At 39.2% G+C, this 27628-nt stretch overlaps 2 pseudogenes; both read right to left on the bottom strand.

Moving 5' to 3' along the window:
• Positions 1 to 632: 632 nt before the first annotated feature.
• Positions 633 to 4216, bottom strand: LOC138142280 (thyroid hormone receptor-associated protein 3 pseudogene; annotated as a pseudogene).
• Positions 4217 to 12324: 8108 nt separating this feature from the next.
• On the bottom strand, positions 12325 to 12989 carry LOC138142279 (ras-related protein R-Ras2-like; annotated as a pseudogene).
• Between the last annotated feature and the right edge of the window lie 14639 nt (positions 12990 to 27628).

The raw sequence follows: 27628 nt of genomic DNA, 5'->3' as shown, positions 1-27628 counted from the left end.
CTGCTTTCATGGGCATTGGAATAAATTGTTCTCAGATTTCACACACTTGGGGTAAATATCCCCTAACTCAATGATGGGTGGTTTGAGGCCTGTCAATTACTTATTTTTTCTAGTGCTTATTTTCTTTATTTGCTAGAGGAGTTGAAACAAACTTAAATTTTTTTTTCCTAAACATGAATCATTCAAGTAAAACCAACTGAACTATAGAAATTTAGCAAGTGAGGGAACAAAAGAAGCACAGCCATCTGAGGGTGGAGAGGGCAAAGGTACAGAAGGGGAGGGAAGCAGTCTCTTTTTTTTTTTAACAACATATATATATATATATATATGTATATATATATGAACTCCTTATGATTCACCTGCTTGTACCAAGCATAGGGACTCATTGCAGATAATTGTATTCTCCAAACATCTTTTGAGAAAATTTAAATTTAAAACATAAGGTGTAATAAAAAAAAAAAACCACAAACCCCCCCACAAGCCACACCATAATTGCCTTCCTTCATTAATCACAGTTTTCATTTTATAAAAAGATTGATAAAAATGTTGAAAAATTTATTCTCATTTTATAATTTTTAAGCTAGAATTCAGAGGTTTCTTAGAAAACACACCAGAAACTTCCCTCCAGTTAACATCCCAGTTGCTGAGAGGATAAAGCACAATTCAGAAACATCTTGGGGCCTAGTCCCACAAGGGATGGAAGCTGTTGTTATGAGAAAAAGTTAGAGGGTGTGGATGTGTGTGTGGGGCTGTCACAGAGCTTAGCAGGGGAGGCATATGCAAACAAGGTAATTTGAAAGGACCTAAACTTACTACATAAAAAAGCTGCTCTAAAAATTAGGTTTTTCAATGCTGCTTGGTCCCAAATCGAAGTTGACATGCCAATGTTTTGTTCTGGAGAATCATTTTCCTAAATTAAACCTGGAGAGCTAGTGTTACTAAATATGCATGAAGTAGAGATCTAAAAAATTGTATGGGTGGGAAAGAGGGGTGGAGGAAGAGGAGACCAAAATTAACCAAATTAGTCCTCATCTCTCACCTTATATTGGAAAAAAAATTAAATTAAAAAAAAATAAGACTTGGTTTAAAATGGGACATAGACTGAAATCCAAACAAGTTTTCATAGCCTATGTCCAACCCCAGTCCCATACAAACAAGCAAGAAACAACCAAAAGCCCTACTTCTGGTTAAGGGTGGAGAGCTGGGGCCTCCCTCAGTCAGCGTGCACATAACAGCTCTGAGTGGACAGGCCAGGGATGGTTCCCCTCTAGTCTGGGGTGGAGGTGGGGTGGGGGGCCTTTGGGGTGTATTTTAGAGAATCCTCTCTTCAGCTCCTCAGTCTCTCATCTGACTGACATCTCCCCAGCCAGTGCTAGATGCCTCTCTCCCTCGAGGGTGGTCAGTGGCAGCCTGTAAATTGTCCTTCTCCTCTCGGTTTTCTGTCCCGCTCTCATCATCTTCAATCTCGCCTTCTTCTCTGTCAAACTTGTCATGGGCCGCCTTGGGGCTGGTGCTGGATTTCCGGAACACGAACCTGCCCCTGCCTTGAGGAAAGGTGCCCTGGCCCCCGCCTCGACTCACCCTCTTCTCTCTGCCTTCACCCTCTCGGTCATCATGCAGATAATATTTTTTGCTTTTGGGTGTGTATTCCGGGTCGCATTCCTCCCCTCGGGTCCTCTTCTGGAAATCATTGTTGCCGCTGCTGTTATGGCCAGCATAGTTGCCTCTGCCACAGCCTACTCCTCTAGCTGGATATTGAAAGGCCCCTCGAGCTCTGCCTCTTCTCTCACTTGGACCCACAGCATCTTTGGAGCCCCGCCGGGATCTGTCCAAGCCTGTGGGGCTCTCTTTCCGCTCCTCTGTCCCTTCAGGATACTCGTCTGCTTTGTAAGAATGTGATGACAGGGAGTATGATGGTAACGACCGAGACCGATCCCGTGTTCCACGTCGCTTCCGATTTTCGGATCCTTTGTGAGTTTTCTCAGTTTTTTCAGTTGATCTCTCCCTTAAGTGACTTAAGTCTCGGGAATCCCCTGATCCTCTTGACTTATCTCGTTTAAGATCTCGTTCCTTATGTTTTTTACGACGCTCAATATCAACTGGGTCATCTTTGTACTTTCCCTCAGCCTTGTAGCCAGGCTCCCGCGTGCGTTTCATCTCGTCATGAGCCAAATCATGTTTTCTGAACGCACTGGGAGAAATATCTATCCTCCTGTGAATCTCTGGGCTCTTGTTTTTAGCCGCATCCTGCTCCGTTCCCCTCTTTAGGTATTTAGTAAAACGTTCATTCAGTGTCGTTCCTGAAGATCCAAAATGATGCTCATTAACATGGTGAATGATAGTCACAATGTGCTGGGCAAACAGCTCTGACAGGCTCCGCTGACACCGAACAGACTGTATACGTTGGAAAATGGAACGGAATTCCTGATCCTCTTTGTTACTATGGACTAGGTCTCGACTGAGTTTTCGTTCCTGAGCCAATAAGCCACTGGGACGGGCCAGGTCCTCATCCGAGGAGTCCATGCGGACGTTGACCTGGGCCTCTCTGGTGATGGAGAAGGAGGATTTGCCCACGGGCAGGCTCTCTGCCCTGGGCGGGCCCAGCTTGTTTCGGGGCTCAGTGGCAGCTGGGGTGCGGCCGGGATGAGCACAGCCTTGTAGGCGGTCACCCGGAAGTTCTTCTTAGGCACAAAGCCCCCGTGCGCGGTGGCCTCTGTCCTCATGGTGGTGGCCGGCTCCTCCTTCTTGGGCCGGTCGGCGTAGGCATCGTCCTCCAGCTCCTCGGCCTTCCTCTGCTTCTCCTTTCCCCCTGGCACGTACACCAGGCCTTCCCACTTGTCAGGCCGCTCGTCCTCTTGGCCTTTGCTGGTGGAAATAAATTTGGGCTCATCCTCAAACTCTGACTCCTTCCGGCCCTTGGCCTTCTTGTCTTGATCATCCATTTGCTCTTTGTGGAACTCAGCCATCTTCTTCTCAAAATCATCTCTGAGCTTACATCTCAGCCAGTCGCCTGCCCCGAAAAGGTTTCGCAGCATCAGCTTTGGGAGCAAATGGGTCAGACTTTGCCTTTGAATCTCCCAAGCCCAAATGTGAGAAACTCCTCTTCTCCTTTATTTTCCTTATCAACATTTGTTAGTTTCTGTTTCTTATCTTTTCCATTCTCAGACTTCTGTTCTTCTAAATACCTCTTTGAATAGGCCGCTCCTCCTGGAGCGGATACTTCCTCCTTCTGTGATGAAGAGCCATATGTGGAACCGGTGGCTGGGGGGCTCTTACCCACAGGGCTCTTTTTGGATGGGCTCAAGCCCTCAACACCATGATCAAATTGGCTTTGGTGAGCTCCAGCCTGAAAGCCGGTGCTGCCCTGCAGAGCAGAACCCATCTGAGATGGTGTGGAGAGTGGAGGGCTGGATTTCTGTGCAGGGCTAGGGCAGGGAGACCGCCGACTCACCACCACTGACTGGAGAGGGATCTTGAGGGCAGGGCTCCGCTCTCCGGGGCTCAGCTCAGACACCGAAGCTCTTGGTGCTGAGCCTGCACCGTAAGTAGTGGCCTCAGGCCATGGCTTTGAGCTCTCTGATGGTTTAGCATCCTGAGAGGTACCTCCAGGGAAAGGCTGCTCCTTATAATCATCACCTTGGTTATCTCCAGCAGCCTGTGATGGCCCGTTATCCTTGGAAGATGATTTTTCTCCTTTACAGATTTGCGCTTAGGAGACTCGGCTATGGTTAGAGGAAAATCGAGAAGATGAAGAGCGCTTTAACCTGTCAGAGGAAGACTTATCAGAGTTTCTAGAATGGCTCCTAGATAGGGGTGAAGGGGACCTCCTTTTTGGGGATCGGGATCGAGAACGGCCCGCCGAGGACTATATGCTTGGCGGTAATTCTGCCAATTTGACCGGTAGTTTCCATAGCCTCCTCGGTTATACTGGCCCCATGGATAAAAGCCTCTGTTGCGACCACGGAAATAATAGGGCCTTCTATAGCCTCGGTTGTGACCTCGGAAATCTTGGTTCTGTTATACTCTTGGATGATTCCTTTCTCTGTTATGAGTCGGAGAATATGATCTGGAACGGGACCTAGAACTCAGTCTGCGTTTCCTGGAGCGGGACACTGATCGAGATCGGGATTTTGAAAAAGAACGAGAACGAGACCTTGATCCAGATCTTGAGCGGAAAGAACGAGACCCTGACTTGGGATTTGTTTGTTTTTGACATATCTGAAGAGGTCAATTTTCAAACACACCTGTTTTATGGCCAGAAGACGTCAGTCTCCAAAACTTTAGATCTTGTACTGGTGCAGAGCCCCCAGGGCGGACTGCAGCTACAAACCTCTCAATGGCAGAACCAGACCAGGCCAAACCTTGCCTCCTCCATGGCCTCAGCCCTGATCCCAACCCGTCTCTCCGCCTGCCGGTCCGACCTTAGTACCTCCCACTCTCCCCTGTCAATTACTCTTGATCTGCCCATCTGCTAAGCTGGTTTTACCAGGTGTGGCTACCACCTATGCTGCAGCTTTTTGACGTTGCAGGTGAGAGTTGGGTGACAGGCAGATGCCAAAGGCACATGAGTAACCCTGAAAAGGGCCCAACAAGCCCTCACCAAAGGTACTGGGCCTTCTTGACCTATCTAAGGAAGATGACCAGGCCAGGCATATCGTATTCCCTTCTAGACTATACTCTGAATTTGCTCTCCCATGCCATCCAGCTGGGGATCTTCGATCTCCTCTGTCCTCTGTACACACCCTTCCCCCTTCCTCTTCAGTTCCCTTTTTGTGTGTTGTTTTTCTTTCTGCTTGTAATACTATTTCTAGTGCTTACAACAGTGTCTGGCACATGGTGTTTAATAAATGCTTGTTTACTGCCTGCCTGACTAATAAGTACTTATTGAACAATGACTATGTGACTGTCACTGGTGAAAGCAAAGTACAAAGCATAATCATTGCTTTTGAAGAACTTAAATTTTCCTTGGGTGTGTGGGGAACACATATTATGAAATAAAACAAAGCAAAAGGAATGAGAGACCACCCATGATTAGTACCAAACAGATTGACATAGAAATTAAACATAATAGTGCTTCAGGGAATGGAGGAGTCACAATGGAGGAAAGAACTTAGGGCAAGATTCTAGAAGAGGGTGAAACTTGCATTTCCCCTGAAGAATGAGTAGCTTTCTGATATAAAAATAAGAATGGACAGTAATCTTAGAGGGAAAAACATGATAAAAAAAGATAATTCTGTTTCTCAATTGTGGAGGCAAATTGGAAATATCATCAGGCAGAGACAAGACAACAGAACGAAGTGAACATTTTTGCTGATCTCTTCCATCACATTTTTTTTTTTAAAGCAATCGGGGTTAAGTAACTTGCTCAAGGTTACACGACCAGTTATTTCTGGGTGTGGTGCTGAGTATCTGAGCCTGGATTTTGATCCAGGTCATCCCAGGGCTCTTACTCGCTGAGCCACCTGGCCGCCCCTAAGCAATTGGGGTTAAGTAACTTGCTCAAGGTTACACTACCAGTTATTTCTGGGTGGGTGCTAAGTGTCTGAGCCCGGGATTCGATCTCCAGGTCTTCTCAACACTGGAGCCGGTGCTCTTACTCGCTGTGCTACCTGGCCACCCCGATCACATTTCTCTAAACAACTTAAAGAAGCATGTCAAACCAAATTCTATAAAGAAAAAAACAATGAAAACTCACAGCGAGTATAGCCCAAGGAGCTCGAGAAGACAGAAAGAGGTTTGTTGACACTGGCATGTGGAATGACCAAGAGCATGACATGGTAGAAGCAGCTTGGTCTGTGGTCCTCAGAGGTTGTGGTAGCAGGGGTGTTAGGGATGGCAAGGGAACAAAATACCTGGTCAAAGATTCTAAGGGAATCTTGCAACAACACAGAGTTGGTCATAGTGTACCAGGGAGGAGAAGAGTGGTTGCAGATCATGAGGAATAACGCCTTACCAGGATAAGGACCAGAGCATAAACCATGAGGTTAATGACCAGAACCTTTCCTGGATCACACGGCCTCAAAAGTATTGAAAACTTGTACCCCCCTAGACCTAAATTATAAAAGAAGAACATAAAATTTTCAGAAAGAGTAAGAAGATCAGATAAATATCCCCCATCCACACCTCTAGAGGTAAACAGAACCCAACTCTAACATAAAGTCCAAAGTCAAGAAATGTTAGAAAAATAACAAAAAAAAGAACCTCATCATAAAAAATCTACTATGGTGACAGGGAAACTCAAGATACAAACACAGAAGACAATAACTTGTAAACATCTACCAGCAAAACCTTAAAGAAAAAGACAGAGTGGGTACAAGCTCAATACAAATTCCTAGAAGAACTGAAGAAGGAATTTTTTTAAAGCAAAAAATGATTTTAAAAATTAAATAAAACCAAGAGTAGAAAAATATCAAGATTGGGAAAAGAAATAAGAGCACTGCAAGAAAATTATGAAAAGAAAATTAACAGCTTGGGAAAAGAGGCACAAAAATACTTAAGAAGTATTACTACTTAAAAAATACTTAAAGTATTACTACTACTATTTCAAGCAATACTATTTAAATTTAGAATTGACCAAATGATAAAAGAGGTACAAAATCTCACTGAGGAAAATAATGCCTTAAAAATTAGAATCAAGTGCAAGCTAATGACTCCATGAGATAGTAAGCAACAATAAAGCAAAGTCAAAAGAAAAAACAGAAGGAAATGTGAAACATCTCATTAGAACAACTTATTTGAAAATAGATTTAAGAGAGATAATTACACAATTGACTACCTGTAGGCAGCATTAATAAAAAAGAATCTAGATACCACATTTTAAGAAATTTTAAAGGAAAAAGGCCCAGATATCTTAGAACCAGGGCAAAATAGAAATCAAAATAAGTCATTAATCACCTGAAAGAAGTTCCAAAATGATAACTCCCAGGAATTTTATAGTTAAATTCCACAGCTCTCAAGTCAAGTAGAAAATACAGCAGTTAGAAAGAAATAGTTCAAATATCAAAGACCCATGGTTAAGCTCACACAAGATTTAGCTGCTAGAACTATAAAGGATTGAAAGGTTTGGAATATGATATTGATATATATATATATATTTTAAAGCAATCGGGGTTAAGTAACTTGCTCAAGGTTACACGGCCAGTTATTTCTGGGGGTGGTGCTGAGTATCTGAGCCCAGATTTGATCCCCAGGTCATCCCAACACTGGAGCCGGTGCTCTTACTCGCTGAGCCACCTGGCCACCCCTGGAATATGATATTCTGGAAGGCAAAGGAGCTAGGATTATGACCAAGAATAACCTATCCAGGAAAGCAGTATAATAGTATGGGGGGAAATGTATATTTAATGAAAAAGAAATTTTTCCAACAAAAAGACAAAAAAATTTCCAACAAAAAGGTAAATAGAAAATTTGACTTTTGGATACAAGAATCAAGAGAAACATATAAAGCTAAACATGAGTTAAGAAATGAGAATTGGTAACCTTCCACTGTTTACATTCCTACATGTAAAAATGATACATTGTAATCTCTATGAATTTGATCATCATTAGCAAAGTTAGAAGGGGTCTACACAGACAAAGCAAAGAAGCAAAAATTAAATGCATCTTTTTGGAACAAAATTAAATAAAAATCACGTCTAATAAAATGTCTTTTACTGTTTTTTGGAGGGGGGAGGGCAGGGAAATTGGGGTTAAGTGACTTGCCCAAGGTCACACTGGCTAGTAAGTGTTAAATGTCTGAGGTCAGATTTGGACTCAGGTCTTCCTGACTCCAGGGCTGGTGCTCTACTCACTGCACCACCTAGCTGCCCCTAATAAAATGTCTTTTAAACACAGATTAATAATTACATACTAAATAATTTGATCATAAAGAATTAGAGGTTCAAAGAGAAAATTATAGAAACAATCAACAATTTAATTCAAGATAATGAAAACTATGAGACAACATAGACCAAAATTTGTGTTATACAGCCAAAGCAGTAATTGAGGAAATTTCATCAATTGGAGAATGGCTATTTAATACATTTGGCTCAGTTCCTTATGTATCTGAAAAATGAGATTTTTATCAGTGAAACTCAACATAAAATTTCCCCCCATTGCTTACTTTTCTTCAAATTTTTGCTTCATTGTGCAAAACATTTTTTAATTTTGTTATAAAAATTACCCATTTTATTGTCTGTGAATCTTTTTTTCATCATAAATTATTGATAAAGGGGATGAGTCAGAAAATCCTAGAAAGACTTATATGAACTGACACAAAACGGAGTGAGCAGAACCAGGAGAACAATTTTCATGGTAGCAGCAATATTGTAAAGATAATCAACTCTGAAAGACCAAGTAACTTATCAATATAACTATCTACAACAACTCTATGGGGCTCATAATGTAAAATTCTATAGTCATCTAGAGAACTGATGAACTCAGTATTCAATTTGAAGCTTTTCCCCCTCTTTTGCTTTTTTTTTCTGAGAACATGACTAATGCAGAAATATGTTTTGTGTGACCATATATATTATGGATATCATATTTTTTTTCCTTCTCAATGGGTAGGGAAAGGGTTGGAAGGGAAGAAATAATTTGTAACCAAAAATAAAAATAAAATAATAAATAATAAAAATCCCACCAGAGTTTACAGGGAAGAAGAGGTATCAGAATGACAGCTAAGAAGAGTCCCAATCATTTGCAATGTGCTACTATTCCCTTTATAAATATCTACATTATTCTCTCGGTCATGGTTCCCAGTTCTTACTCTCTTGCTTGCCTTTTTTGAATGCTCTCCATATTTGTCAGTGTTCTTCCAAAAATGTGGTGCAGAGAACTCAACGTAATACTACTTGACTAGGATAAAGTCCATTTCTCATATATCTCATCTTATATATCTCCCTAAATGTTGTCTAAGACCATATTAACAATTTTTGCTATTTTACACTGCTTAGGGGAGGGAGACAGAGAATAAATATCTATATATCATCTACTATGTGGCAAACATTGTCTTAAGTACATACAAATATTATCTCATTTGATTCTCCCAACAACCCTTGTGAGATAGGTGCTGTAATTATCCCTATTTTATAGTTGAAGAAACTGAGACAAACAGGTCAAATGACTTGTCTAGGATCACACAGCTCACATGTATCTTGTGGTAGATTTGAATTCAAGTCTTTCTGACTCTAGGCCCAAAACTTTATATAATTTGTCACCTAGGTGTTAATACATATTGTTCTTCCAAATCACCAAAAATGTCCATATCTTTTTCACATTTTTCTAGCTATGACTTCACCATCCTGTATTTGTGAATTTGATATTTTGAGCTTAAGTGTGCTTAAGTATTAATTTTCACCTCATTAGATCTGTCCCCTATGAAGAACTTCTTAGATTCAACTCTGCCATCCAACATGTACATTATCCCAGCCAGCTTTGTGTCATTGGATATTTGATAGATTAAAATGTTAAAGAACATAAGGCTAAGGACAAATCTTTGAGGTACTCAACTAGACTCTATTTCTTTTCTTTTCTTTTTTTTTGGAGGGCAATTGGGGTTAATTGACTTGTCCAAAGTCACATGGCTAAGTAAGTGTGTCAAGTGTCTGAGGCTGGATTTGAACTCAGGTCCTCTTGACTCCAGGGCTGATGCTCTATTCACTGTGCTACCTGGCCACCCCAAAGAATTTTACTTTTGTGAAATACTTTTATTTTTGGAGGGAGAAAGGTAAGGCAATTGGGATTGTGACTTGCCCAAGGTCATACAGCTAGTGAGTGTGTCACATGCCTGAGGCTGGATTTGAACTTAAGTCCTCCTGACTCCAGGGCCAGTGTTCTATTTACTTCAACACCTAGCTGCCCTTTTAGACCCTATTTCTACCTCCCACCCCCAAGTGGACATCTAGTCTAATCATACAACCAATTCCAAATGTAGTTAGTTGCAAATCACAATCAAGATTGTAAGATTACTGGGGATCTATGCCACATGAAGCTAGCTTAAAGGAACTTAGTATACTATTTAACCTGGAGAAAAATCATCTTATAGGTGACATAAAATCTGTATTCATCTGTGTTATTGTTAAGTCTACATCTTTTATCTTGTTCACAAGGATAATAATAGAGATAGTAAAGGCTTTTTTTTTTTTGAGATTCAGGTAGAATGTACAGAATTGTCCCGATCTATGAAAAATATTACCTTGTATAAACCAGAAGAGAAGTTGATCTGACATGATCTTTTCTTGTTGAGGCCCTGCTGGTCCTTAATGCTATTCTTATGTCAAAACTTTAAATGATCTGTGACCTCAACAATGTGGGTAGTCTATCAAAAGGTGTAGTTCACAACTCATTTAATTCTTTGTCACTTTTTCCAAGTTCTATCATAAAGTCTTTAAAATGGGTCTACCCATCAAAATAGAGATTTTCCTCTTCAGGTCTTTTAATATTTTGAGGGTATCCAAAGATTTCAGCTATTGGGTAAAGAACTCTCTGTTCAACAAAAACTATTGGGAAAACTGGAAAGCAGTCTGGCAGAAACTAGGTCTAGACCAACCTCTTACACTATATATCAAGATAAGCTTCAAATGGTACATGATTTAAGTATAAAAAATGGTATCATTAAAAAAATTACAGAAGCAAGGAAAAAATTACCTGCCAGATGGATGAGGGTTTTTGACCAAACAAGAGGTAGAGAGTATCACAGAAGGTAAAATGGACACTTTTGATTACATAAACATTAAAGTTTTTTTTTCACCTTATCATAACAGATTCTCTTTAATTCTAGCACATAAAGCTCTACAAGGGCATATACTTTACTTTATCAACTTTGTGAGGCTGTTATGCACATTCTGTAGAGTGATGACTGTGCAGTATCACTTAGCATTCAAAATCAGGGAGCATAGTCTTGAATTGTTTAAATACAATCCACAAAACTTAAAAAAAAATCAGAAGTCATCCACAGTTAAACAGTCAATTAAGAGCTGTACAGTTTAATACTTCATGTAAATGGTCAGTCTCCAGTAAGGGCTACCGAAAGTGATTTTGAGATCCACATTCTGGGAGTTGTACCTGGGACAGTGTCTTGGGCAGGGATGTGACTGGTCAAAAGTGGGCCCTGCAAAAGCCCAGAAAAATAAAGAAAAGTTTTACCAGTTTCTGCAGCTTCCATATCTGCTTTTGTTTGTCAGCTAGAAGTGAACTGTGAGAATTAAATGCTCATCTTTTCATACACACAATTTGTTCTGTGAAAACAAATCATCTTACAAACATATAAAAATACTTGTTAACTAGTTTAATAAGAAAAGAATGTAAAAAAGTATATAGCAAAAACATTAGTCATCTCTGACCCTGGAAAGATCAATTCCATTTGTTTATATTACATCAAAACGAAAAGAACTATAATTTGTTTTCTTGAATCCCTTATCCAGAAATACTCAAAAAAGAAAGATAGACATAAATGATTGTTTGACCCCTTCCCCCTTCAAATAAATGACTGAGAAAGATCCCTAAGAAACTGAAATGCTTTTCCAGAAAGAGCCCAGGTATTTGGCCACAGAGATTACCACCATCATTAGCCATGAAGTAACAACAATGGCAGGAGTAGTTAGAGCCCTATAGTTGTTCTGGATACAGAAAAAAAAAATACAGTAGCTGGTTGGGTGTTTCTGGCCACTGAAAACCAGAAGGTACAGTGATCCATGAGGTCCAAAACACTGCGTTTTTGTTAACCCATTTCAGTGGGTTTAAGGCTAACTGAAGTTGAAATAAAATTTTATTCTCTTGAGCAAAAAAGTTAATTCACATTTTCTCCTAAAACAAAACAACCCCCCCCCCTAACAAAAACTCCCTAGGTTTGATTTAGAATGACAATAGGCACTATGATCTAGGAAGTTAAATATTAATTATTTTGCATACAATGATTTCAGCTTGGAAAACAACTGGGGACTCAAGGGTGATTCATCCTGCTATGAGTGTAAACCCTTAAAGAATCATATTAATTTTGGGTGTATGTATGTGTGTTTGCATGTGTGTGTGTGTGTGTGCGTGTGTGTACAAACATATAAATGTCTAGCTTTTTTAAAAAAGTAATTGGATGATCTTAGAGAAGCAGCCTTAGTGTTTTATTTAAGTCTGTCCTGACATGACTAACAAAATCATCAGCATCATCCCCATCATCTTCCAGGTCATGATTTAGCAGGCTTCTTGGCCTAAGGCTAACATGGTGGCCATTTCAAGGTCATGTTTGCATAAGACTAAAGAGGTGCCCAACAGGATGTAAACTGGAAGGAAGAAAGGAGCAGACAAGGGTTTTTTTTTTCTGGCAGTCGGCAGCTAAGGCTCATGGGATCCTTAAAAAATGACACAATGGCAGCCTCTTTCCTTGCTGGTTCTGGGAAAGGAGGACATTCTTGAAATTTCCTGATAACCCGTACACGTTCATGGAAAGCTTGGTCTACATTCGTTCTAATTTTTGGAGATGCCTCCATATATGTCACCTGGAGCTGTCGTGCCAGTTGCGGTAATTCTTGTGTTGCCAGGCTGTCTTTGACGGTCAAGATTTGCTGGATCACTGGAAGCTCATCACGGTCCTTTACCCCGGGAACATGCCTTTGAAATTTATGGATTTCTCCAAAGTTTACTCTATCAGTGACTGAAGAAAACAGCAAAAAGCCCTCTCCGGTCCTCATAGATTGTTCTCTCATCGCCCCAAACTCTTCCTGACCTGCAGTGTCCAGCACGTCCAGCCGCGCTGCTTTATCATCCATCACACACTGTTTAGTATATGAATCTTCAATTGCCGGATTGTAATCGGTGACAAAATGGGTTAAAGCTTCCTTCTCAGTCACGGTTCTTTCAATGCAGTCAGCCTGGTGTATTATGTGCCCCCCAATCTCATCTTGGTCTTGGAAGACAAGACAAAGCTGGACGAACGGGATGGTGAGCGCGGACTTCCCGACCACCACGAGCTAGTGCTTCTCCTGCCCCAAGCCTCCCCGCCAGTCTGCCAAGGTCATGGGGGCGAATGGCTCGGCCCGGCCCGGCCCGGCCCAGCCCAGCTGGGGCTGGCCCCTGCGGGGGCCCCGCTCCTCTACCCACTCCTGGCCGAGCGTGGGCCTCAGGAAGCGGGCGGGCTGCTGGGCGGGCTTTGGCCGGGCAGGGGGCTTCGGGGAGGGGCCGAGAGGGGAGGGCACCGGCCCGGAGCCGCCGAGGCGAGAGAGACCAGGAACCTCAGAGCCCAAGACACATTAAAAAAGTTTTGGACAAACAAAGCCAAAACAGTTGAAATTAAAAGAGAAACAGGTAAATGAAGAAGTATATGCAGTAAATTTCTCTGATATATAGGGAAATTATTTAAATTTATAAGAATGAGTTATTTTTTAACTGATAAATGTAAAGGATAGGAACAGGCAGTTTTCAGAAGAAGAAATCCAAGTTACCAAAGCCATATAAAATGCTTCAAATCAATAATAATTAGGGAAATGAAAATGAAAATAATTTTGATATTACATCTTACACCTATCAGATTGGCAAAATTGATAAAAATTAGCAAATGTTGTAAGGGCTTTTGAGAAACAGGCACAGTAATGTCTGTCCGGCAGATGGCAAGTACTGTTTGAATGTTAGGCATCCACTTAAAAAAAAAAAAACCATTCTAATTTATTATTTATTCACTTTTAAACATTCTTTTCTTTTTAAATTTTGCATTCCAAATTTTCTTCATCTGTTCAAATCCCTCCCACATCCACTGGGAAGGCAAGCAATATGATGTCAATTATACATGTGAAATCATGCAGGGCAGTTCAATATTAGCCATATTTTTTTTTTGAAAAGTAAGAAAAATAAAATGAGAAAATTATACTTCAATTTGTACTCATCACTTTATCAGTTCTCTTTCTGGAGGGGGATAGCATTTTTTTCATGATGAGTCCTTTGGGACTGTCTTGGATCATTGTATTTATCAAGTAGAAAAGTCTCACAATTAATCATCGTCACAACAATGCTGTTACTGTGCACAATGATTTATAGGATCTTTTCACTTCATTTTGTATCAGTTCACATAATTCTTGCATGTTTTTCTGAAACCAACTTCTTCATTATCTCTTCTAGAATAATAGTATAGTTATCCTGCCACAACACAGCTTTCCCCATTGCACTTTCAATATTTTATGGGTCAGTATAAGAAATTAAATGGAATGTTTTTGGGATTTTTGCAGGAGCCATCAATAACATATGAAGGCCAACAGATGACACAGCGCCAATGACCAAATTCTTAACCCAAATTTTACAATAAGGTACTTGAAACACCCCATGAAAGAAAAAAAAATCAGACTTCTTCTCTATTACGAAGGGAGGGTCAAAAAATTCCATGCAGATTTTCCAGATCATGGTTGTTGTGACCCCAGGCCAGTGATGTGGAAAGGGTAACTGTATTTACGCTGTCTCAACCATGTACTTGTTCAGTCATTCCTCAACTGATGAGCTTCCTCTCAATTTCTAAGTCTTTGCTACCACTAAAAGAGCTGCTATCAATATTTTGTGTGTGTGTATATATATATATGTATATATATATTTATATATGTTTTTCCTTTTCCTTTCTTTTCTTTGAGACCTAGGAGTGGTATTGCTGGTCAAAATATATACACAGTTTTATAGCCCTTTTGACAGAGTTCTAAACTGCTCTCCAGAATGGTTGGACTAGTTCAGTATTTCACGAGCAGTTCATTAATATACCTATTTTTCTCTTATCCCTTCCAGCATTTGTCATTTCTGATAGGTGTGAGGTGGTACATCAGAGTTATTTTAATTTACATTTCTCTAATCTATAATGATTGAAAGCATTTTTTATATGACTATAGATAGCTTTGATTTCTTCTGAAAACTGCCTGTTTATATTCTTTGACCCTTTATCAATGGAGAGATTGCTTTTATTTTTGTAAATTTGACTCAGTTCAGTACTCAGCATGTGTTTGAGAAATGAGGCATTTATCGAGACACTTGCTGTAAATTTTTTAATATTACTCCATTGATTAGGATACCTTTTAGCATAATGTACTTTCCCAAATTATCTTTTAAATGTAGGTCTATTTTTTGCTTTTGCTTCATCTGAGATCATGATTGCTACTCCTGCCTTTCTTAGTTTAGCTGAAGCATATCAGATTCTTCTCCAGTCCTTTATTTTAACTATGTGTGTCTTTCTGTTTCGAGTATTTATCTTATAAAGAACATATCATTGGATTTTGGTTTCAAATCTGTTCTGCTGTTTCCATTTTCTGGGTGATCTCAAACCATTCACATTCACAGTTATGATCCTTGTGTATTTTCCACCATTCCATTTTCTTTTGTTTCTTCTGGTCTCTTTTTATCCTGTCCCTCTTTAAAAGTCCATTTTGCTTCTAACCACTGCCTGTCTTAATCTGTCCTCTCTTTTATCACCCCCTCCTACTTCCCTTATCCCTTTTCCCTTCTATTTCCTTCTTAGGCAAGTTAAATTTTTACACACATCTGAGTGTATGTATTCTTTCCTCTTTGAACCAATTCCAATGAGAGTGAGGTTCCAGCATTCCTTGCTACCATACCCATTTTCCTCTCCACTGTAAAAACTCTTCTTTTCAGCCTTTTTCATGTAAGAAAAACTTCCTTGTTCTAGCTCTCCCTTCCTCCTTCCCCAAGTGCATATCTCTTTCTCATTTTTAAAATATCATTCCGATGTAATCATCTCGCACTTATGTCCTCTGTTTCTGTAAACTCTTTACTTCTTATGAGTTGTGTGCATCACCTTTCCATAAAGGAATGTAAACAGTTTAACTACACTGAGTCCCTTATAATTTCTCTTTCATGTTTACTTTTTTTATGCTTTGTTTGAGTCTTGTGTTCCAATGTCAAATTTTCTATTCGGCCCTGGCATTTTCATCAGAAATGCTTGAAAGTTTTCTATGTCATTAAATATCCATTTTTTTTTTCCCTCTGAAAAATTACCCTCACTTTTCTTGGGTAGGTTATTCTTGGTTGTACTTTCTAACTCCTTTACCTCTGGAATGTCATATTCCAAACCCTCTACTTTAATGTGGAAACTGCTAAATCTTGTATAATCCTTACTGTGGTTCCACAATATTTGAATTGTTTCTTTCTGACTGCTTGAAATATTTTCTCTTTAACCTGGGAGTTTTCATTTTGAGATCTCAGGAGTTGATTGGTAAATTCTTTCTATTTCTTTTTTTTTTTACCTAATTAATTTAAGATCTGAGGGCAGTTTTCCTTTATAATTTCTTGAAATAGGATGTCTAGGCTTTTACTTTGTGATTTTCAGGTAGTCCAAAAATTGTTACATTATCTCCCCTCAATCTGTTTTCCAGTTCAGTTGATTTTCCAAGGAGATATTTCACATTGTCTTCTATTTTTAAATATTCTTTTGACTCTTTGTTTGTTTGGTTGTTTTTGGATGTTTCATGGAGTCATTAACTCCCAATTGGCCAATTCTAATTTTTAACAAAATATTTTCTTCAGTGAGATCCTGCCTACTCCCAATTTGGCCAATTCTACTTTTCATAGTTTTCTTGTATCACTCTCATTTCCTCCCAGTTTTTCCTCTATCACTTTTATCTCTTGTTTTAACTCTTCCAGGAATTCTTGCTGGTCTTTGTATCTATTTAGCATTTTTTTCTTTGAGGCTTTGCTTGTAACTGTTTTCACATTGTTGTCTTCTGAGCTTATTGACACTGCAATAGCTTTTTGTGGTCAAATTCTTCTCCTTTTTTGGTTGATTGCTCATTTTTCCAGTTTATTACTTGACTATGAACATTGTGTTAAAGTTGGACTCTTCTCACCTGGGATGAAGAGGCACTGTCCCAAGACTCAGACTTTTTCATGCTGCTGGGGCCTGCAAGTTTTTGGTGATTTCAAGGTGGCATGATCCTGGGAGAGGTTTGGTTACTATTCTCCTGGTCTGTGCTCTGGTCTTTATCCAGGAAAGGCTCTTGGTCTCCTGTATCCACAAATGCTAGTGCTCCTCTTTGCTTTGGAATTGTGACCAGGGCAATTGCTTCCCTGTGACCAACCATAAGTGCTTCTCTCTGCTGCGACCCAGAAATGCGTATGGACAATAGAATTGCCGATCAGTGTTGGTTGTATATAGTGTAAGCAAAGTGCTCCTGTAATCTCTTTTTGATCTCTTGTCTGATCCCCTTACTGTGTCTAGCTGAGAGCTCACAATCTGCTCCTGCTACAGCCACTGCTGCTGCTGCTGCATGTATGGGCTCTGGACAGGCTTCCACTGCAGAATTATAGACTTCTCCTACTGACTGCTTAAGTTTTCTTAGGCCAGAAAAATGTCTCAATCCAACCTTTCATTGGTTCTGTCACTCCAAAATTTAATTTGAGATGTTATTTTAAAGTTGTTTGGAGAGGAATATTGGAAAAATTCACCAGGGTGGCTGCCCCAATTCTACTACCTGACCTTGCTCACATTTTTTCTTATACAAACTGTTAGACAAAATATTTTGTGTGGTTGTGGCACTCATGTAATAGAATATTCAACAAACACAGGCTTGGTAAAATCCACAGAATGTCACTTGCCAATAGGAGTATCTGAAAGAATTTTCCATATGTAGGGAATCCCTTCTCCATTTGGGCTTTGCCCTGGGTATGTTCCTTGACAGTGGAAAACACTTTTGTTGAGAATATATCTTTCTGTTCCATGCCTTGTTTGATATTAGTAATCATTAGAGTATGGCCAAAGTTGTCCCTGTGGTTAGGAAAGCTTATATGATCCTAAGAAATTCATGGAAGGCACCTTGTATAAAAAAATCTTGTAAAAAATCTTAAAAGCTGCATTTTGTGTTGGTACCTCAAGTGCTTTTTAAAAAATTAGCAAACAATATATACAGTGATGTTTTTTATTCTGTGTAGTTAACACCATGCCTGCAAAGATGTGATCCGCTATCAAACATGGTTGGTGAAAGTCTATTTGTTCCCTTCTTCCTCCTGATCCTTTTTTTTTGGGGGGGGTTATATTAAATCTTCCTCTCTCTCATAGTCTAGAATTGCAGTTGCAATACTGATTGTTATGGAAGCTTTACAGGATCTATTTTTCTTTCTTGCCAGTTCTCATTATACCTTGTTAGATAGCCTAGGAGGCCTTTGCTCCCAGAGGTTTACCATGTTAGTGCCAGACTTAATGCAAACACTCATTACCCCTAACACAACTCAAAACTTCTAAACTCAAATGATCTACCAGCTTCAGTCTCCCCAGCAGCAGGAACTTTAGGCAGGCACTGACTCATGTGACCCTGTTCCTTCTCATATTTTCACTTTAGCACCACTCAGAGATGCATTATATGTGTATAGATCATTCTCATAAAAATTTTACAGGGGAAAAGTAATCATTGGGCTTGATAATTATTGATATTTTCCAATTTTATGACTTTTGAAAACATTTAGTTGCTATATTCTTTTTTTAGGTATTTTGAGAATCAGCACCTCAATGTTGTTGAAACTGTCACCTTCAGCACTCATTTCCTTTGTACTACACTTAGTGTAAGCCATCTGATCTTCCCATCTTTATATCTTCTTTAGTGTTATTTCCACTTCCTTATGTCATCTACATCATTATAATAGCTAGCATTTACATAACACTTTAAGGTTTGTAAAGTGTTTTACATATATTATTTCACTTGGTAACCTGTCAGGAACTGATTTGGTGGAGTGTAAATTTAGTGGTTTCATTTTTATCAATGAAGAAAATTATTTATTTTAGAAACACTTAGAAATGTGTCCCCTTTTTATTTGTTGTCTCCCTCCTAGCTTTACATGTAAATGTTCTCTAAATAATTTGGCTTGAGTCTCATGGCAAACTTTCCAGATACTAGATTTTTCTCTAAACTATTCCATACTATTTTATAAGTTAATGTTGCTCATAATCTCACAGCTGTTTTCTCCAAAACACTGTACAAATTTACTTAATTTTACAACTGGTGTGGCTCTAAGCTTCTGTATCTTTCAATATGATGAAAAGATCAAGTGTTTGCTTGATGAGGCAATTTCTGGGCTTTTAAAAGGGATTTTTGTGTTGGTGAATGCTTTATGCCAATTAAATTTCTGTGGGAAAACATGATGGTCCATTTCAATATTTTTAAAAAATTATTTTTCTTTTATTAGTGTCCATAGCTCATTCAAATGTCAAGTTTGAGTTATTGTGATTGCATGCCATAACTTCTTTTCCTCTTTATTCCTTTTTTTCTAATTTGTTTCTGATTTTGGTCTTTATTATAACAACCCTATGGCATGACTGTACACAAACATCTCAGTGTGAAATTACTTCAATTGATAGCTAGTCATTTCTTGCCAATTTCATTTCCAATTTCATTTTTTTAGGGGAGGTATGTTTTGTACTTGTCATGTCTAATGCTATTTGACTCTCTTTTGAACAAGCATTTCTGCTGCAAAGACATAAGACTTCCGTGTCATCTTTGGGCCTTTGGTCTATTTCATGTGTTAATTCTATATCATGTCTTCCAAAATACTTGTCACTGTTCTCTTTTATGCCTATCTTTGCACTGAAGTCATTGAATAAGAAGGTACATGTTGACTTACTTTGGAGGAGCTTAAATTTTTCATGTATTTTTTTCTCCTCACTTCTCATGACATATAAATAGCAGTCATGTTCATCTTGTTTTTTTCCTACTTATAATCATCATGGAGGCAGTATGAACAAGTGAGCTATTAATATATTATTATTATTATTATTATCAGTTTACTGAAAAACAAATTAATTTAGTCAGGTATGATCTGTTCTTGATGAAGGCCTATTAGTTCTTAGTGATCCTCCAATGTCAATATTTTAATTAATCTGTGAACCACATCTACTAACACTTTTATACTTGACTCTCCAGTGAGAATTGATGAGCTTACTCCATCTAGATGCAATTTCCTCCTATTTGATTGTCTTCCTTATAGTAAGCATATCAGTACTGATGTGATTTGTTCCTCCATTATTATGTCAACTCATTAGTTGGACAGGGCCCTCACATTTAGAGTATCAAGAATACCTTTGTGTTCATAGATATCCTGTATGTAGACATGTAAATATACATGCTGAATGATTCTCAGAGCCCTGTCTCCTTTTCTGCCATCCTGGTTCTATAACTACAGAAGTAAAAAGGTTGCTTTGGCCAGAATTCATCATAGAGTAGAAACTTGAAGTTTCTCTTACATGGTAAAACCTGGTTGATATTATGTTTCATTGGCAAAGTCTTCAGAAAATGTAAGTTATCTCCACAACATAAGGGATTAAAGAAAAATTTCTGTGGTGTATGTGATCCGTTAAGTGAGATCTTAGTGATCACCACTTCTTTTCTGGATGTTCACTTACAGTTCAATTAAACTTGGTAAGTTGAATTAACTGGTGCAACTAGGTGCTCTCTTGTTATCTCAATTTATCTTGGGTTTCAACTCCCTAGTTAAGATTTTTGTTCTTTTCTTTCCAGTCTAGTTATATGACTCTCCTTGTCAAAGCAAATGTAATTCCCATACATATTGAGTAGTTCTGCCTTCCTTCTTTAATTTTTCATCATTACTCCACTTATATAGTCATCAAGAGTAGTTATTTTCTCACTACAACATGCCGCTTCTCACTCTACCAACACACTAGGGCTTACAAACACAGGAAGACTTCAATTAAGGGTCCAGTGATGGGTTATATGTCTTCCCCCTGATGGTCAGGTACTGAACTATAGAGAGGCTCACAACCAGAAGGTTGGCCACTGCATGAAGAATTTTATGGTCAGAATAATTCATGAAGATTATATACCGAGTCCCAGAAGGACTAAGATCTTTATTGGTAGAAGAAAGTATCCATACTAATGAAATAATGAATCTTTAAGTACTGAAGTATAAGTGTTTTAATTTAACTATTCAGGGTTTTATACCTGATCTCAATTAGACTATAAAGTCACAGAGAAAAGGGCCTGCATTTTTATTCTTCCACTGTGAAACACTATTAAGTGCTCAATGAATATTCTTTGATTGATTGAATGAAGGGAGAACTTGAAACTGAATTTTTAGAGCAGAATTGCTTCTAATGTAGTTCCACTCCCCCCTGGCTGTTCCATAATGTAGAATATTTCCACATGGCCCCAATATACAGGAGTAGATTTGGTTATCTCATCGGCTGGTATCTTTGTGTGAATTTATGGCATTTGTAGAATAACACATTATTACCCTTCGAAATGTAGAAATATCACCATCCTTAGAAACAACATATTTCTAAAAAATGTTGCTTTAAATTTCTAAATTGTTGTATAGACTATGAACATTATACATTCCTGCTGTTTTAAACTACCTCCTTCCTGAGACAGTCATTCATTGCACAGGTGCTCAAGAAGTGTGTAGTTAATTAAATGTAAAATTTAATAGAAGCTTTAGAAGTACTTAAGTTTCCTTTTCTTCCTAAGAAAACAACTATAGGGAATTAGACATGTGAAGACTCACTGCTATTGTGAGATAAAAATGAGAATGAGGCAGGAAATGTGAAAGCCAAAGTTTTCATGGCCCCGTTAAATTTCCAGATGTACTGGGTGGTATTTGGGATTTCTAGTTAGCTTGTTAAATATAATGCCTTCACACTACATTGCACATATGAATTCTGGGTCCCCAAACAACTATTTCAGAAAGGATACTTTCCCTCTCCCAGTTTCCAAAGAAATGGCTCTCCCAGGGAGAGGTCCTTCCTTCTCTTGAGATCTCTCTACAATTCAAAGGCTACCTGAACAGTTCCTTAGGTGCCTCCCACCCCCACCCTCCGTTTGGCTTCATAGATTCAACATGTAAATTACAGAACTACTGCAAGAAAGCTTTACAAAGTTAAGTTTTCCATTTTCATATTCCAAGTTCAAAGTAAAGCTGCCTCGTCAGGTGTAACAAGACAGGACACTATGGATTATCTTGACTTTGTGAGGTTTCTGTATGGTAATCTCCTGGAACCAGAACCAGGACAAGTTAACTGGGTTCCCAGGTAAGGTTCGAAAACTGTATACACTTGCATTTGAAAACATTTTCTGATCACCTCCCTCTTCCCTTTATGTATTAACGTTAACCAGTATTTGGTTTACATTTTTAAATGCGTAACTTGAATTGTCACAGGATAGATACCTTTGTGCCCTGATAGATGGGATTTTTTCCCTAGAATTAAAATAGATATGAAATAATGTTAATACTATTAAATAAATAAATATTTTAAACAGATTACATTTACATTTAGAAGCACGCTCCTTCTCTACTCCCTCCACCCCATGCTCTGGTTTGGTATGTGGTGTACTAATCATGAAACTATAGGTTAGATCACTATATTTTGGGGGTCATTTAATAGTGGAATAGGGGGTGGGATTATTCCCAAAGAGCATTTGAATAAGAGATTAAGGGAGTTTTACAGATCTTTTAATAGTTGAGGAAACTAAAGCTTAAAAAGGAGAAATCACTTGCTCAAGGTCATATTAATTAGCAAAGCTGGGATTTGAACCCAGGCTTTTTGACTCCCAATTCTTTCCACTATATCATAGTACCTTCTCAAGGTTAGAGCTGGACAGAGCCTTAGAGAGACTCTAGTCCAGGGATTCTTAAAATTTTTCCACTTGTGATCCATTCAGCATTTCTTAAACAGTTTAACCCTTCTCATTTTAGGTGAGTTGGTTACAGTTCAGTGGAATCCCTGAGTGATACATGTAGAAGTTTCAGAATTCAGATTTCATCATGAGACCACCTCATGTTTTCATGAATGACATAGCAGATGCAATCTAGAGATAAGTTCATTAGATATATTACTGATGCTAAGATTAAGTGAGGAAGGTGTCTACAGCCTTGGAAGGGATTAAAATATGAAATGCCCCCTTGACGAATGGAAAGGAAGTACATGAGGACCATACAATCAAAGGATTACAGATTTAGAGCTGAATGGAACCATGGAACTCATCTAGTCTACTTCTCTCATTTTGTAGAGATTAGGGTCATTCACTTTAAAGGAAAAATAAATCATATGAACACAGAAATGGTGCAGGCTAGATGGAAAAAAGAGTCTGCGTGTCCTGGAGCTAGCTAAACCAGAATCCACGTTGCAATTCCAGTTTGAAAGATAGCAACACTCCTTCCCAGACAATCCCTGTTCATAACCCCTTTCTGACAACCCCTTAAAAGGCATTGGGGTATAATGGAGAATCTTGTATTAGTCAGCAGGAAACCCCAGGTTCTAGTGCTGGCCCTGTCATTAAATAACTAACTATATGACCTTGGGTGAATCATGTAACATTTCTGATTATTGGTTTCTTCCCATGTCAAAAGGGGATCATGATATGTGTCCTATGCTCCCCGAGTTTTGTTGTGAGGAATCTAATAAACATATCTTTAGATTGAATCTGCTATGTCATTCACGAAAAGATGGGTGAGCTAGAGACAGCTTCATGGAGGAGGTAGAAATAAAGGATTAGTATGTTTTGTTAAAATAGGGACAGGTAACTGATGACTTTGATTGGACAGGAAGGTTTGTTGGAGAGCAGGAAGATCAAGTTCAATAGGTAGGATGAGTCTGGTGGGTTTGGCAATGTTTTATTCTGTTTGACAAAGGACCAACCTCAAAACAAATCTCTTTCTGAGTCTTTTTTTTCTTTTTCTGGACTCTTTGCTTTAAGACATTAAAATCATAATCAACTTATCCTTTTTGTCTCCAGGAGTGATTTTAGATGAAAACAGCTCTGGGTTTTGGAATAATTAGTATGTTACAGCCAGAAGGAGCCTTGGGAAAATGAAGTCCGGAGATGGACCTGTGTACTCAGGTAAATTACTTAACCTCCCTGAATCTCGGTTACATCATCTGCAACATAAAGGACTGGAATTGGTGGCCTCTGAGGTTTCTTTTTCCCTCTAGGTCTTTACTTCTATGAGCTTCTTGGATTATTAATTGACCCGTGTAGGTCTGCTGTTCCCCATCTGTAAAGTTAATGGGAGTTGAAGATCTTCCCTGCCCAGTAATAGGCCTCACATGGAGCCCAACAAAAGGAGCTTGATTAGGGGAGGCTTGTTTTTTAGGAAGGCCCATACCTTTTGTTACTTTGTAATTAGGCAGTGGGTCACAAGGGTTGTGATGTCCTCTGGCTTTGAAGAAGGGTATGCTTTGGGGCTCACTCATTGGAAGAGTGTTCAAGTGATTTGGCCAGACAAGACTCTGGATAGCCTTTAAAGAAATTCTGGTTTGAAAACCTAGATGTTGGTGCTTCTCTCTCTGGTAACTATATATGTATAGCTTTGGTCAGACAGCTAGAAGCCCTGTCTGTTGATTTGTATTACTTTCTTTGTATTTTTTCTGCTTATAATTTTTGTTTGTATTTTCTCTGAAGTTACTGACTTTTCGCCTGAACTAGTAAATGTAATTTAAAAAGATTGTTGACCCTTTAAGCAGCTATCTTTCCTAGTAAATCAGCCTAAGAATCTGTGCTAGCAGCCATCCTGGGCATGCCAGTGTAGTTGCTGCTATAACCTAAGACATCTAACTGGATTTCTATGACTATAAGAATATACATGCAATGGGGTGGCTAGGTGGCGCAGTGAATAGAGCACCAGCCCTGGAGTCAGGAAAACCTGAGTTCAAATTTGACCTCAGACACTTCATAGAATTACTAGCCGTGTGACTTTGGGCAAGTCACTTAACCCCAATTGCCCTCCAAAAAGCAAAAAAAAAAAAGAAAAATTAAAAAATATATATATGTGCAAAATGACCATGGATAGAGTGCTGGACTTCAATTTAAGAAGACTCCTCCCTGTGATATTTATTAGTTATATGATTATATTACAACCTCTTTGGTCTCAAGCATCTTTCAAATGCCATGCCATACGTGGATTAAGATCTGCCTAGTGGAGGGAGTTCTCATAAAAATAAAATCCCAGGCCCTTGATATTTGGCTTTGTAATGTAATACCAAGGAAAGGCAACTTCCCAGGTTCAAAATACCAGCATAGGTGCTCTCCATTTTATTCAGTGACCAACCAAGAACAGAGAAGATCAAAACATGACATCATTCCAAATACAGCATTTACTAAATGTGATTAAATAATCTCCAAGGACTACCCCACCCCAGGACCTTCTAATCATTCAATCAATTACAAAGTCTCTGTTCTAAATACTTCTCCACCCCTAGGCTATACTTTAATTTAATCCAACACAAAGTCCCTCTTCTCAAATGGAGATTAGTTTCCAAACATAAGGTCAAAAGTTCCCCACCCCTGGATCACAATTGAATCTACCCCAGAGTTACATCAAGTTTAAACACAGCACTTAATACCCAAATGGAGGTCTTTTCTTCATCTTGACACCAGGCAAGTTCTCAGCAATCTTAGTTCCTGGGGAGACAAGGCTTAGCAAGGCCATAAGATATATTGCCAGTCCCTTCATGAATTCATCCTCTGTCTGTAGAACAGTCTTAGAACCCCTGAAAACATTAGCAAAACCCTCTCCTAGGATTTCTGTAAACATACAACAAGAAAATCCTTCTTCAGGGCTTCTGAACCAACAGAAAGGTTCCCAGACCCCTGCAACAACAGCACTGCCCTTCACCAGTGGACAGTATTCACTCTGTCTGCAGGACAGTCTCCAGACCCCTGCAACAACAGCACTGTCCTTCACCAGTGGACAGTATTCACTCTCTGTCTGCAGGACAGTCTCAGGGCTTCTTAGCCAACAGCCAGGTTCCAGAACTTCTTCAACAAAAGGACTGTCTTTCACCAGTGGACAAATCTGGCAAAACAACATCAAAACAGACAGACAAAGTACCAGCAAAACAGCCATGTCTCCTCAGTCCTTGGCAGCTCAGGGGGCAGGTCTCAAAAGTCCAGGGCGATTCAAAGTGGCTCTCAGCAATCCTTCTCAATCTCTCTCTGCCTCCACGTGGGGTGCCGCTTCCAAAAAAAAAAGATCTTCCGCCTCTCTCTTGTCTCTCCAAATCTACGTCACCAGCTCCTCCCAGTTCAGGACTTTCTTTTCACATCAACAAGTCCATCCCACAGGTGGGATTAACAAGCTCTGGGTTTTAACACAATCAATTTGAAAACCAAGCCAATACAGGGGAATCTTTAATTGCCATTACTATCACAGGCTTAAGTATAGTAAATCTCCTATTAATGAAGAAGTCCACCCCTGTAACAAACTTTGTTGTCAGAAACACCTTTGACAGAGGCAGAAAATGTACAGGAGGGTTAGTGAGAGATAGATACTAGGACACGAATTCTTTCTTCACTGAATTTTGACTGGTCACTCTTTCAATCCTTTCTAGGTGAGTTGTGTTGAAGGTCTATAACATTTTTGACCATGCATAGGTTGTTTCAACCTCTAAGGGGATATTAGGATATTTCTCCATCTAGTGACAAAGGCCACTCAAGACTATGACCATGATGTGTGATAATGTAAGCACTGAAAGGCTGATGGGGGCCTTTGGCATACCCAGGTACTTGGCATACCCAGGACTGGTATAATAATAATTTGGCACTTTCAGGTTTGTAAAATGTTTTATTATAAATGCTTCTTCATCTGATCCTTATAACAGCTCTTTGGGTATTATTATTATTCCCATTTTATAGATGAAGTAACTGAGACTGAGAGATTAAATGACTTGTTCAGGATCACACAGCTAATGTCTGAGGCAGATTTTGAACTCGGGTCTTTCTAATTCCAAGTCCAACAATCTATCTACTATATCATCTAGTTGTTTTGGAGGAGGACCAGTGACATCATGGGGTGACCTCTTGACTTGTGTGTGAATTGGATTTAAGTGATGTAGCGTTGAGCAAAGTTGTCAGCCTTACTCTTTCTTGAGAGTCATAGAATTCCAGTGGCAAAACAAAAATTAAGATGACCATCAATGGTCTGGGATGCGGTGGATGACTTTGGCCTTTGAGGGTGAATTAAGGGGATAGGTCTCAGAAGTGCTTCATGAAGTTGTATAGTTTCTATTTGCATGTGCCACTTGACTCAAACTTAATATTCACCTGTTAAGGTTCCTAATGGAACTAGTTGCAATGAAAGGATGAATCGTCTTCCTAGTTGAATCTTTATAATAAGTTGAATGATCCACAAACCAGTGGAAACCTGCCTTACCTGATCTACCTGAAGTCTAGTGCTGTATGCCAATACCTGGATTATGATTTATGAAGAATTAAAAAATTCCGCCCTTTACAAAAGGGAGCATGGAACTGCTTGTGTCTGAGTTGCATCACATTGGCACATTGGGTGTATAGAGGGCTATGTACAGGGATGGATTTGCTGAGGAAATGTATTTGCTGTTAACCCTGTGGAGTCTTTCATTTACCTCCCACAGGAAGCTGAAACCCAGAAGAACCTTCAGGATCCTCAAAAAGTAAAGCTTTATTGTGTGAATACCTGGGACGCTTCTCTGACAATGGTAATTCATGGTATGTCTCTCCGTTATTACACAGATGCTCAGTAAATTAACCAGAGGAAGCACATGTATCTGTATTTCCCTTTCCCTTAGGCATCTTACCTTGTGTGCTGTAACCAGGGGTACAGTGAGGCTCAAATGAGATACTTGCTTTAAAGCTCTATGTAAATGCCTATTATTGTTACTTTTATTATTATCATCCTTATTCTTATTCTCCACTCAGGC

This window comes from Petaurus breviceps, unplaced genomic scaffold (assembly GCF_028583685.1).
Source record: "Petaurus breviceps papuanus isolate PSGF00001 unplaced genomic scaffold, PetGlider_PUasm1.0 90556, whole genome shotgun sequence".
NCBI lineage: Eukaryota > Metazoa > Chordata > Mammalia > Diprotodontia > Petauridae > Petaurus > Petaurus breviceps.
Note: the sequence above shows the minus strand (reverse complement) of the source record. Positions and strands in the feature narration are given on the sequence as shown.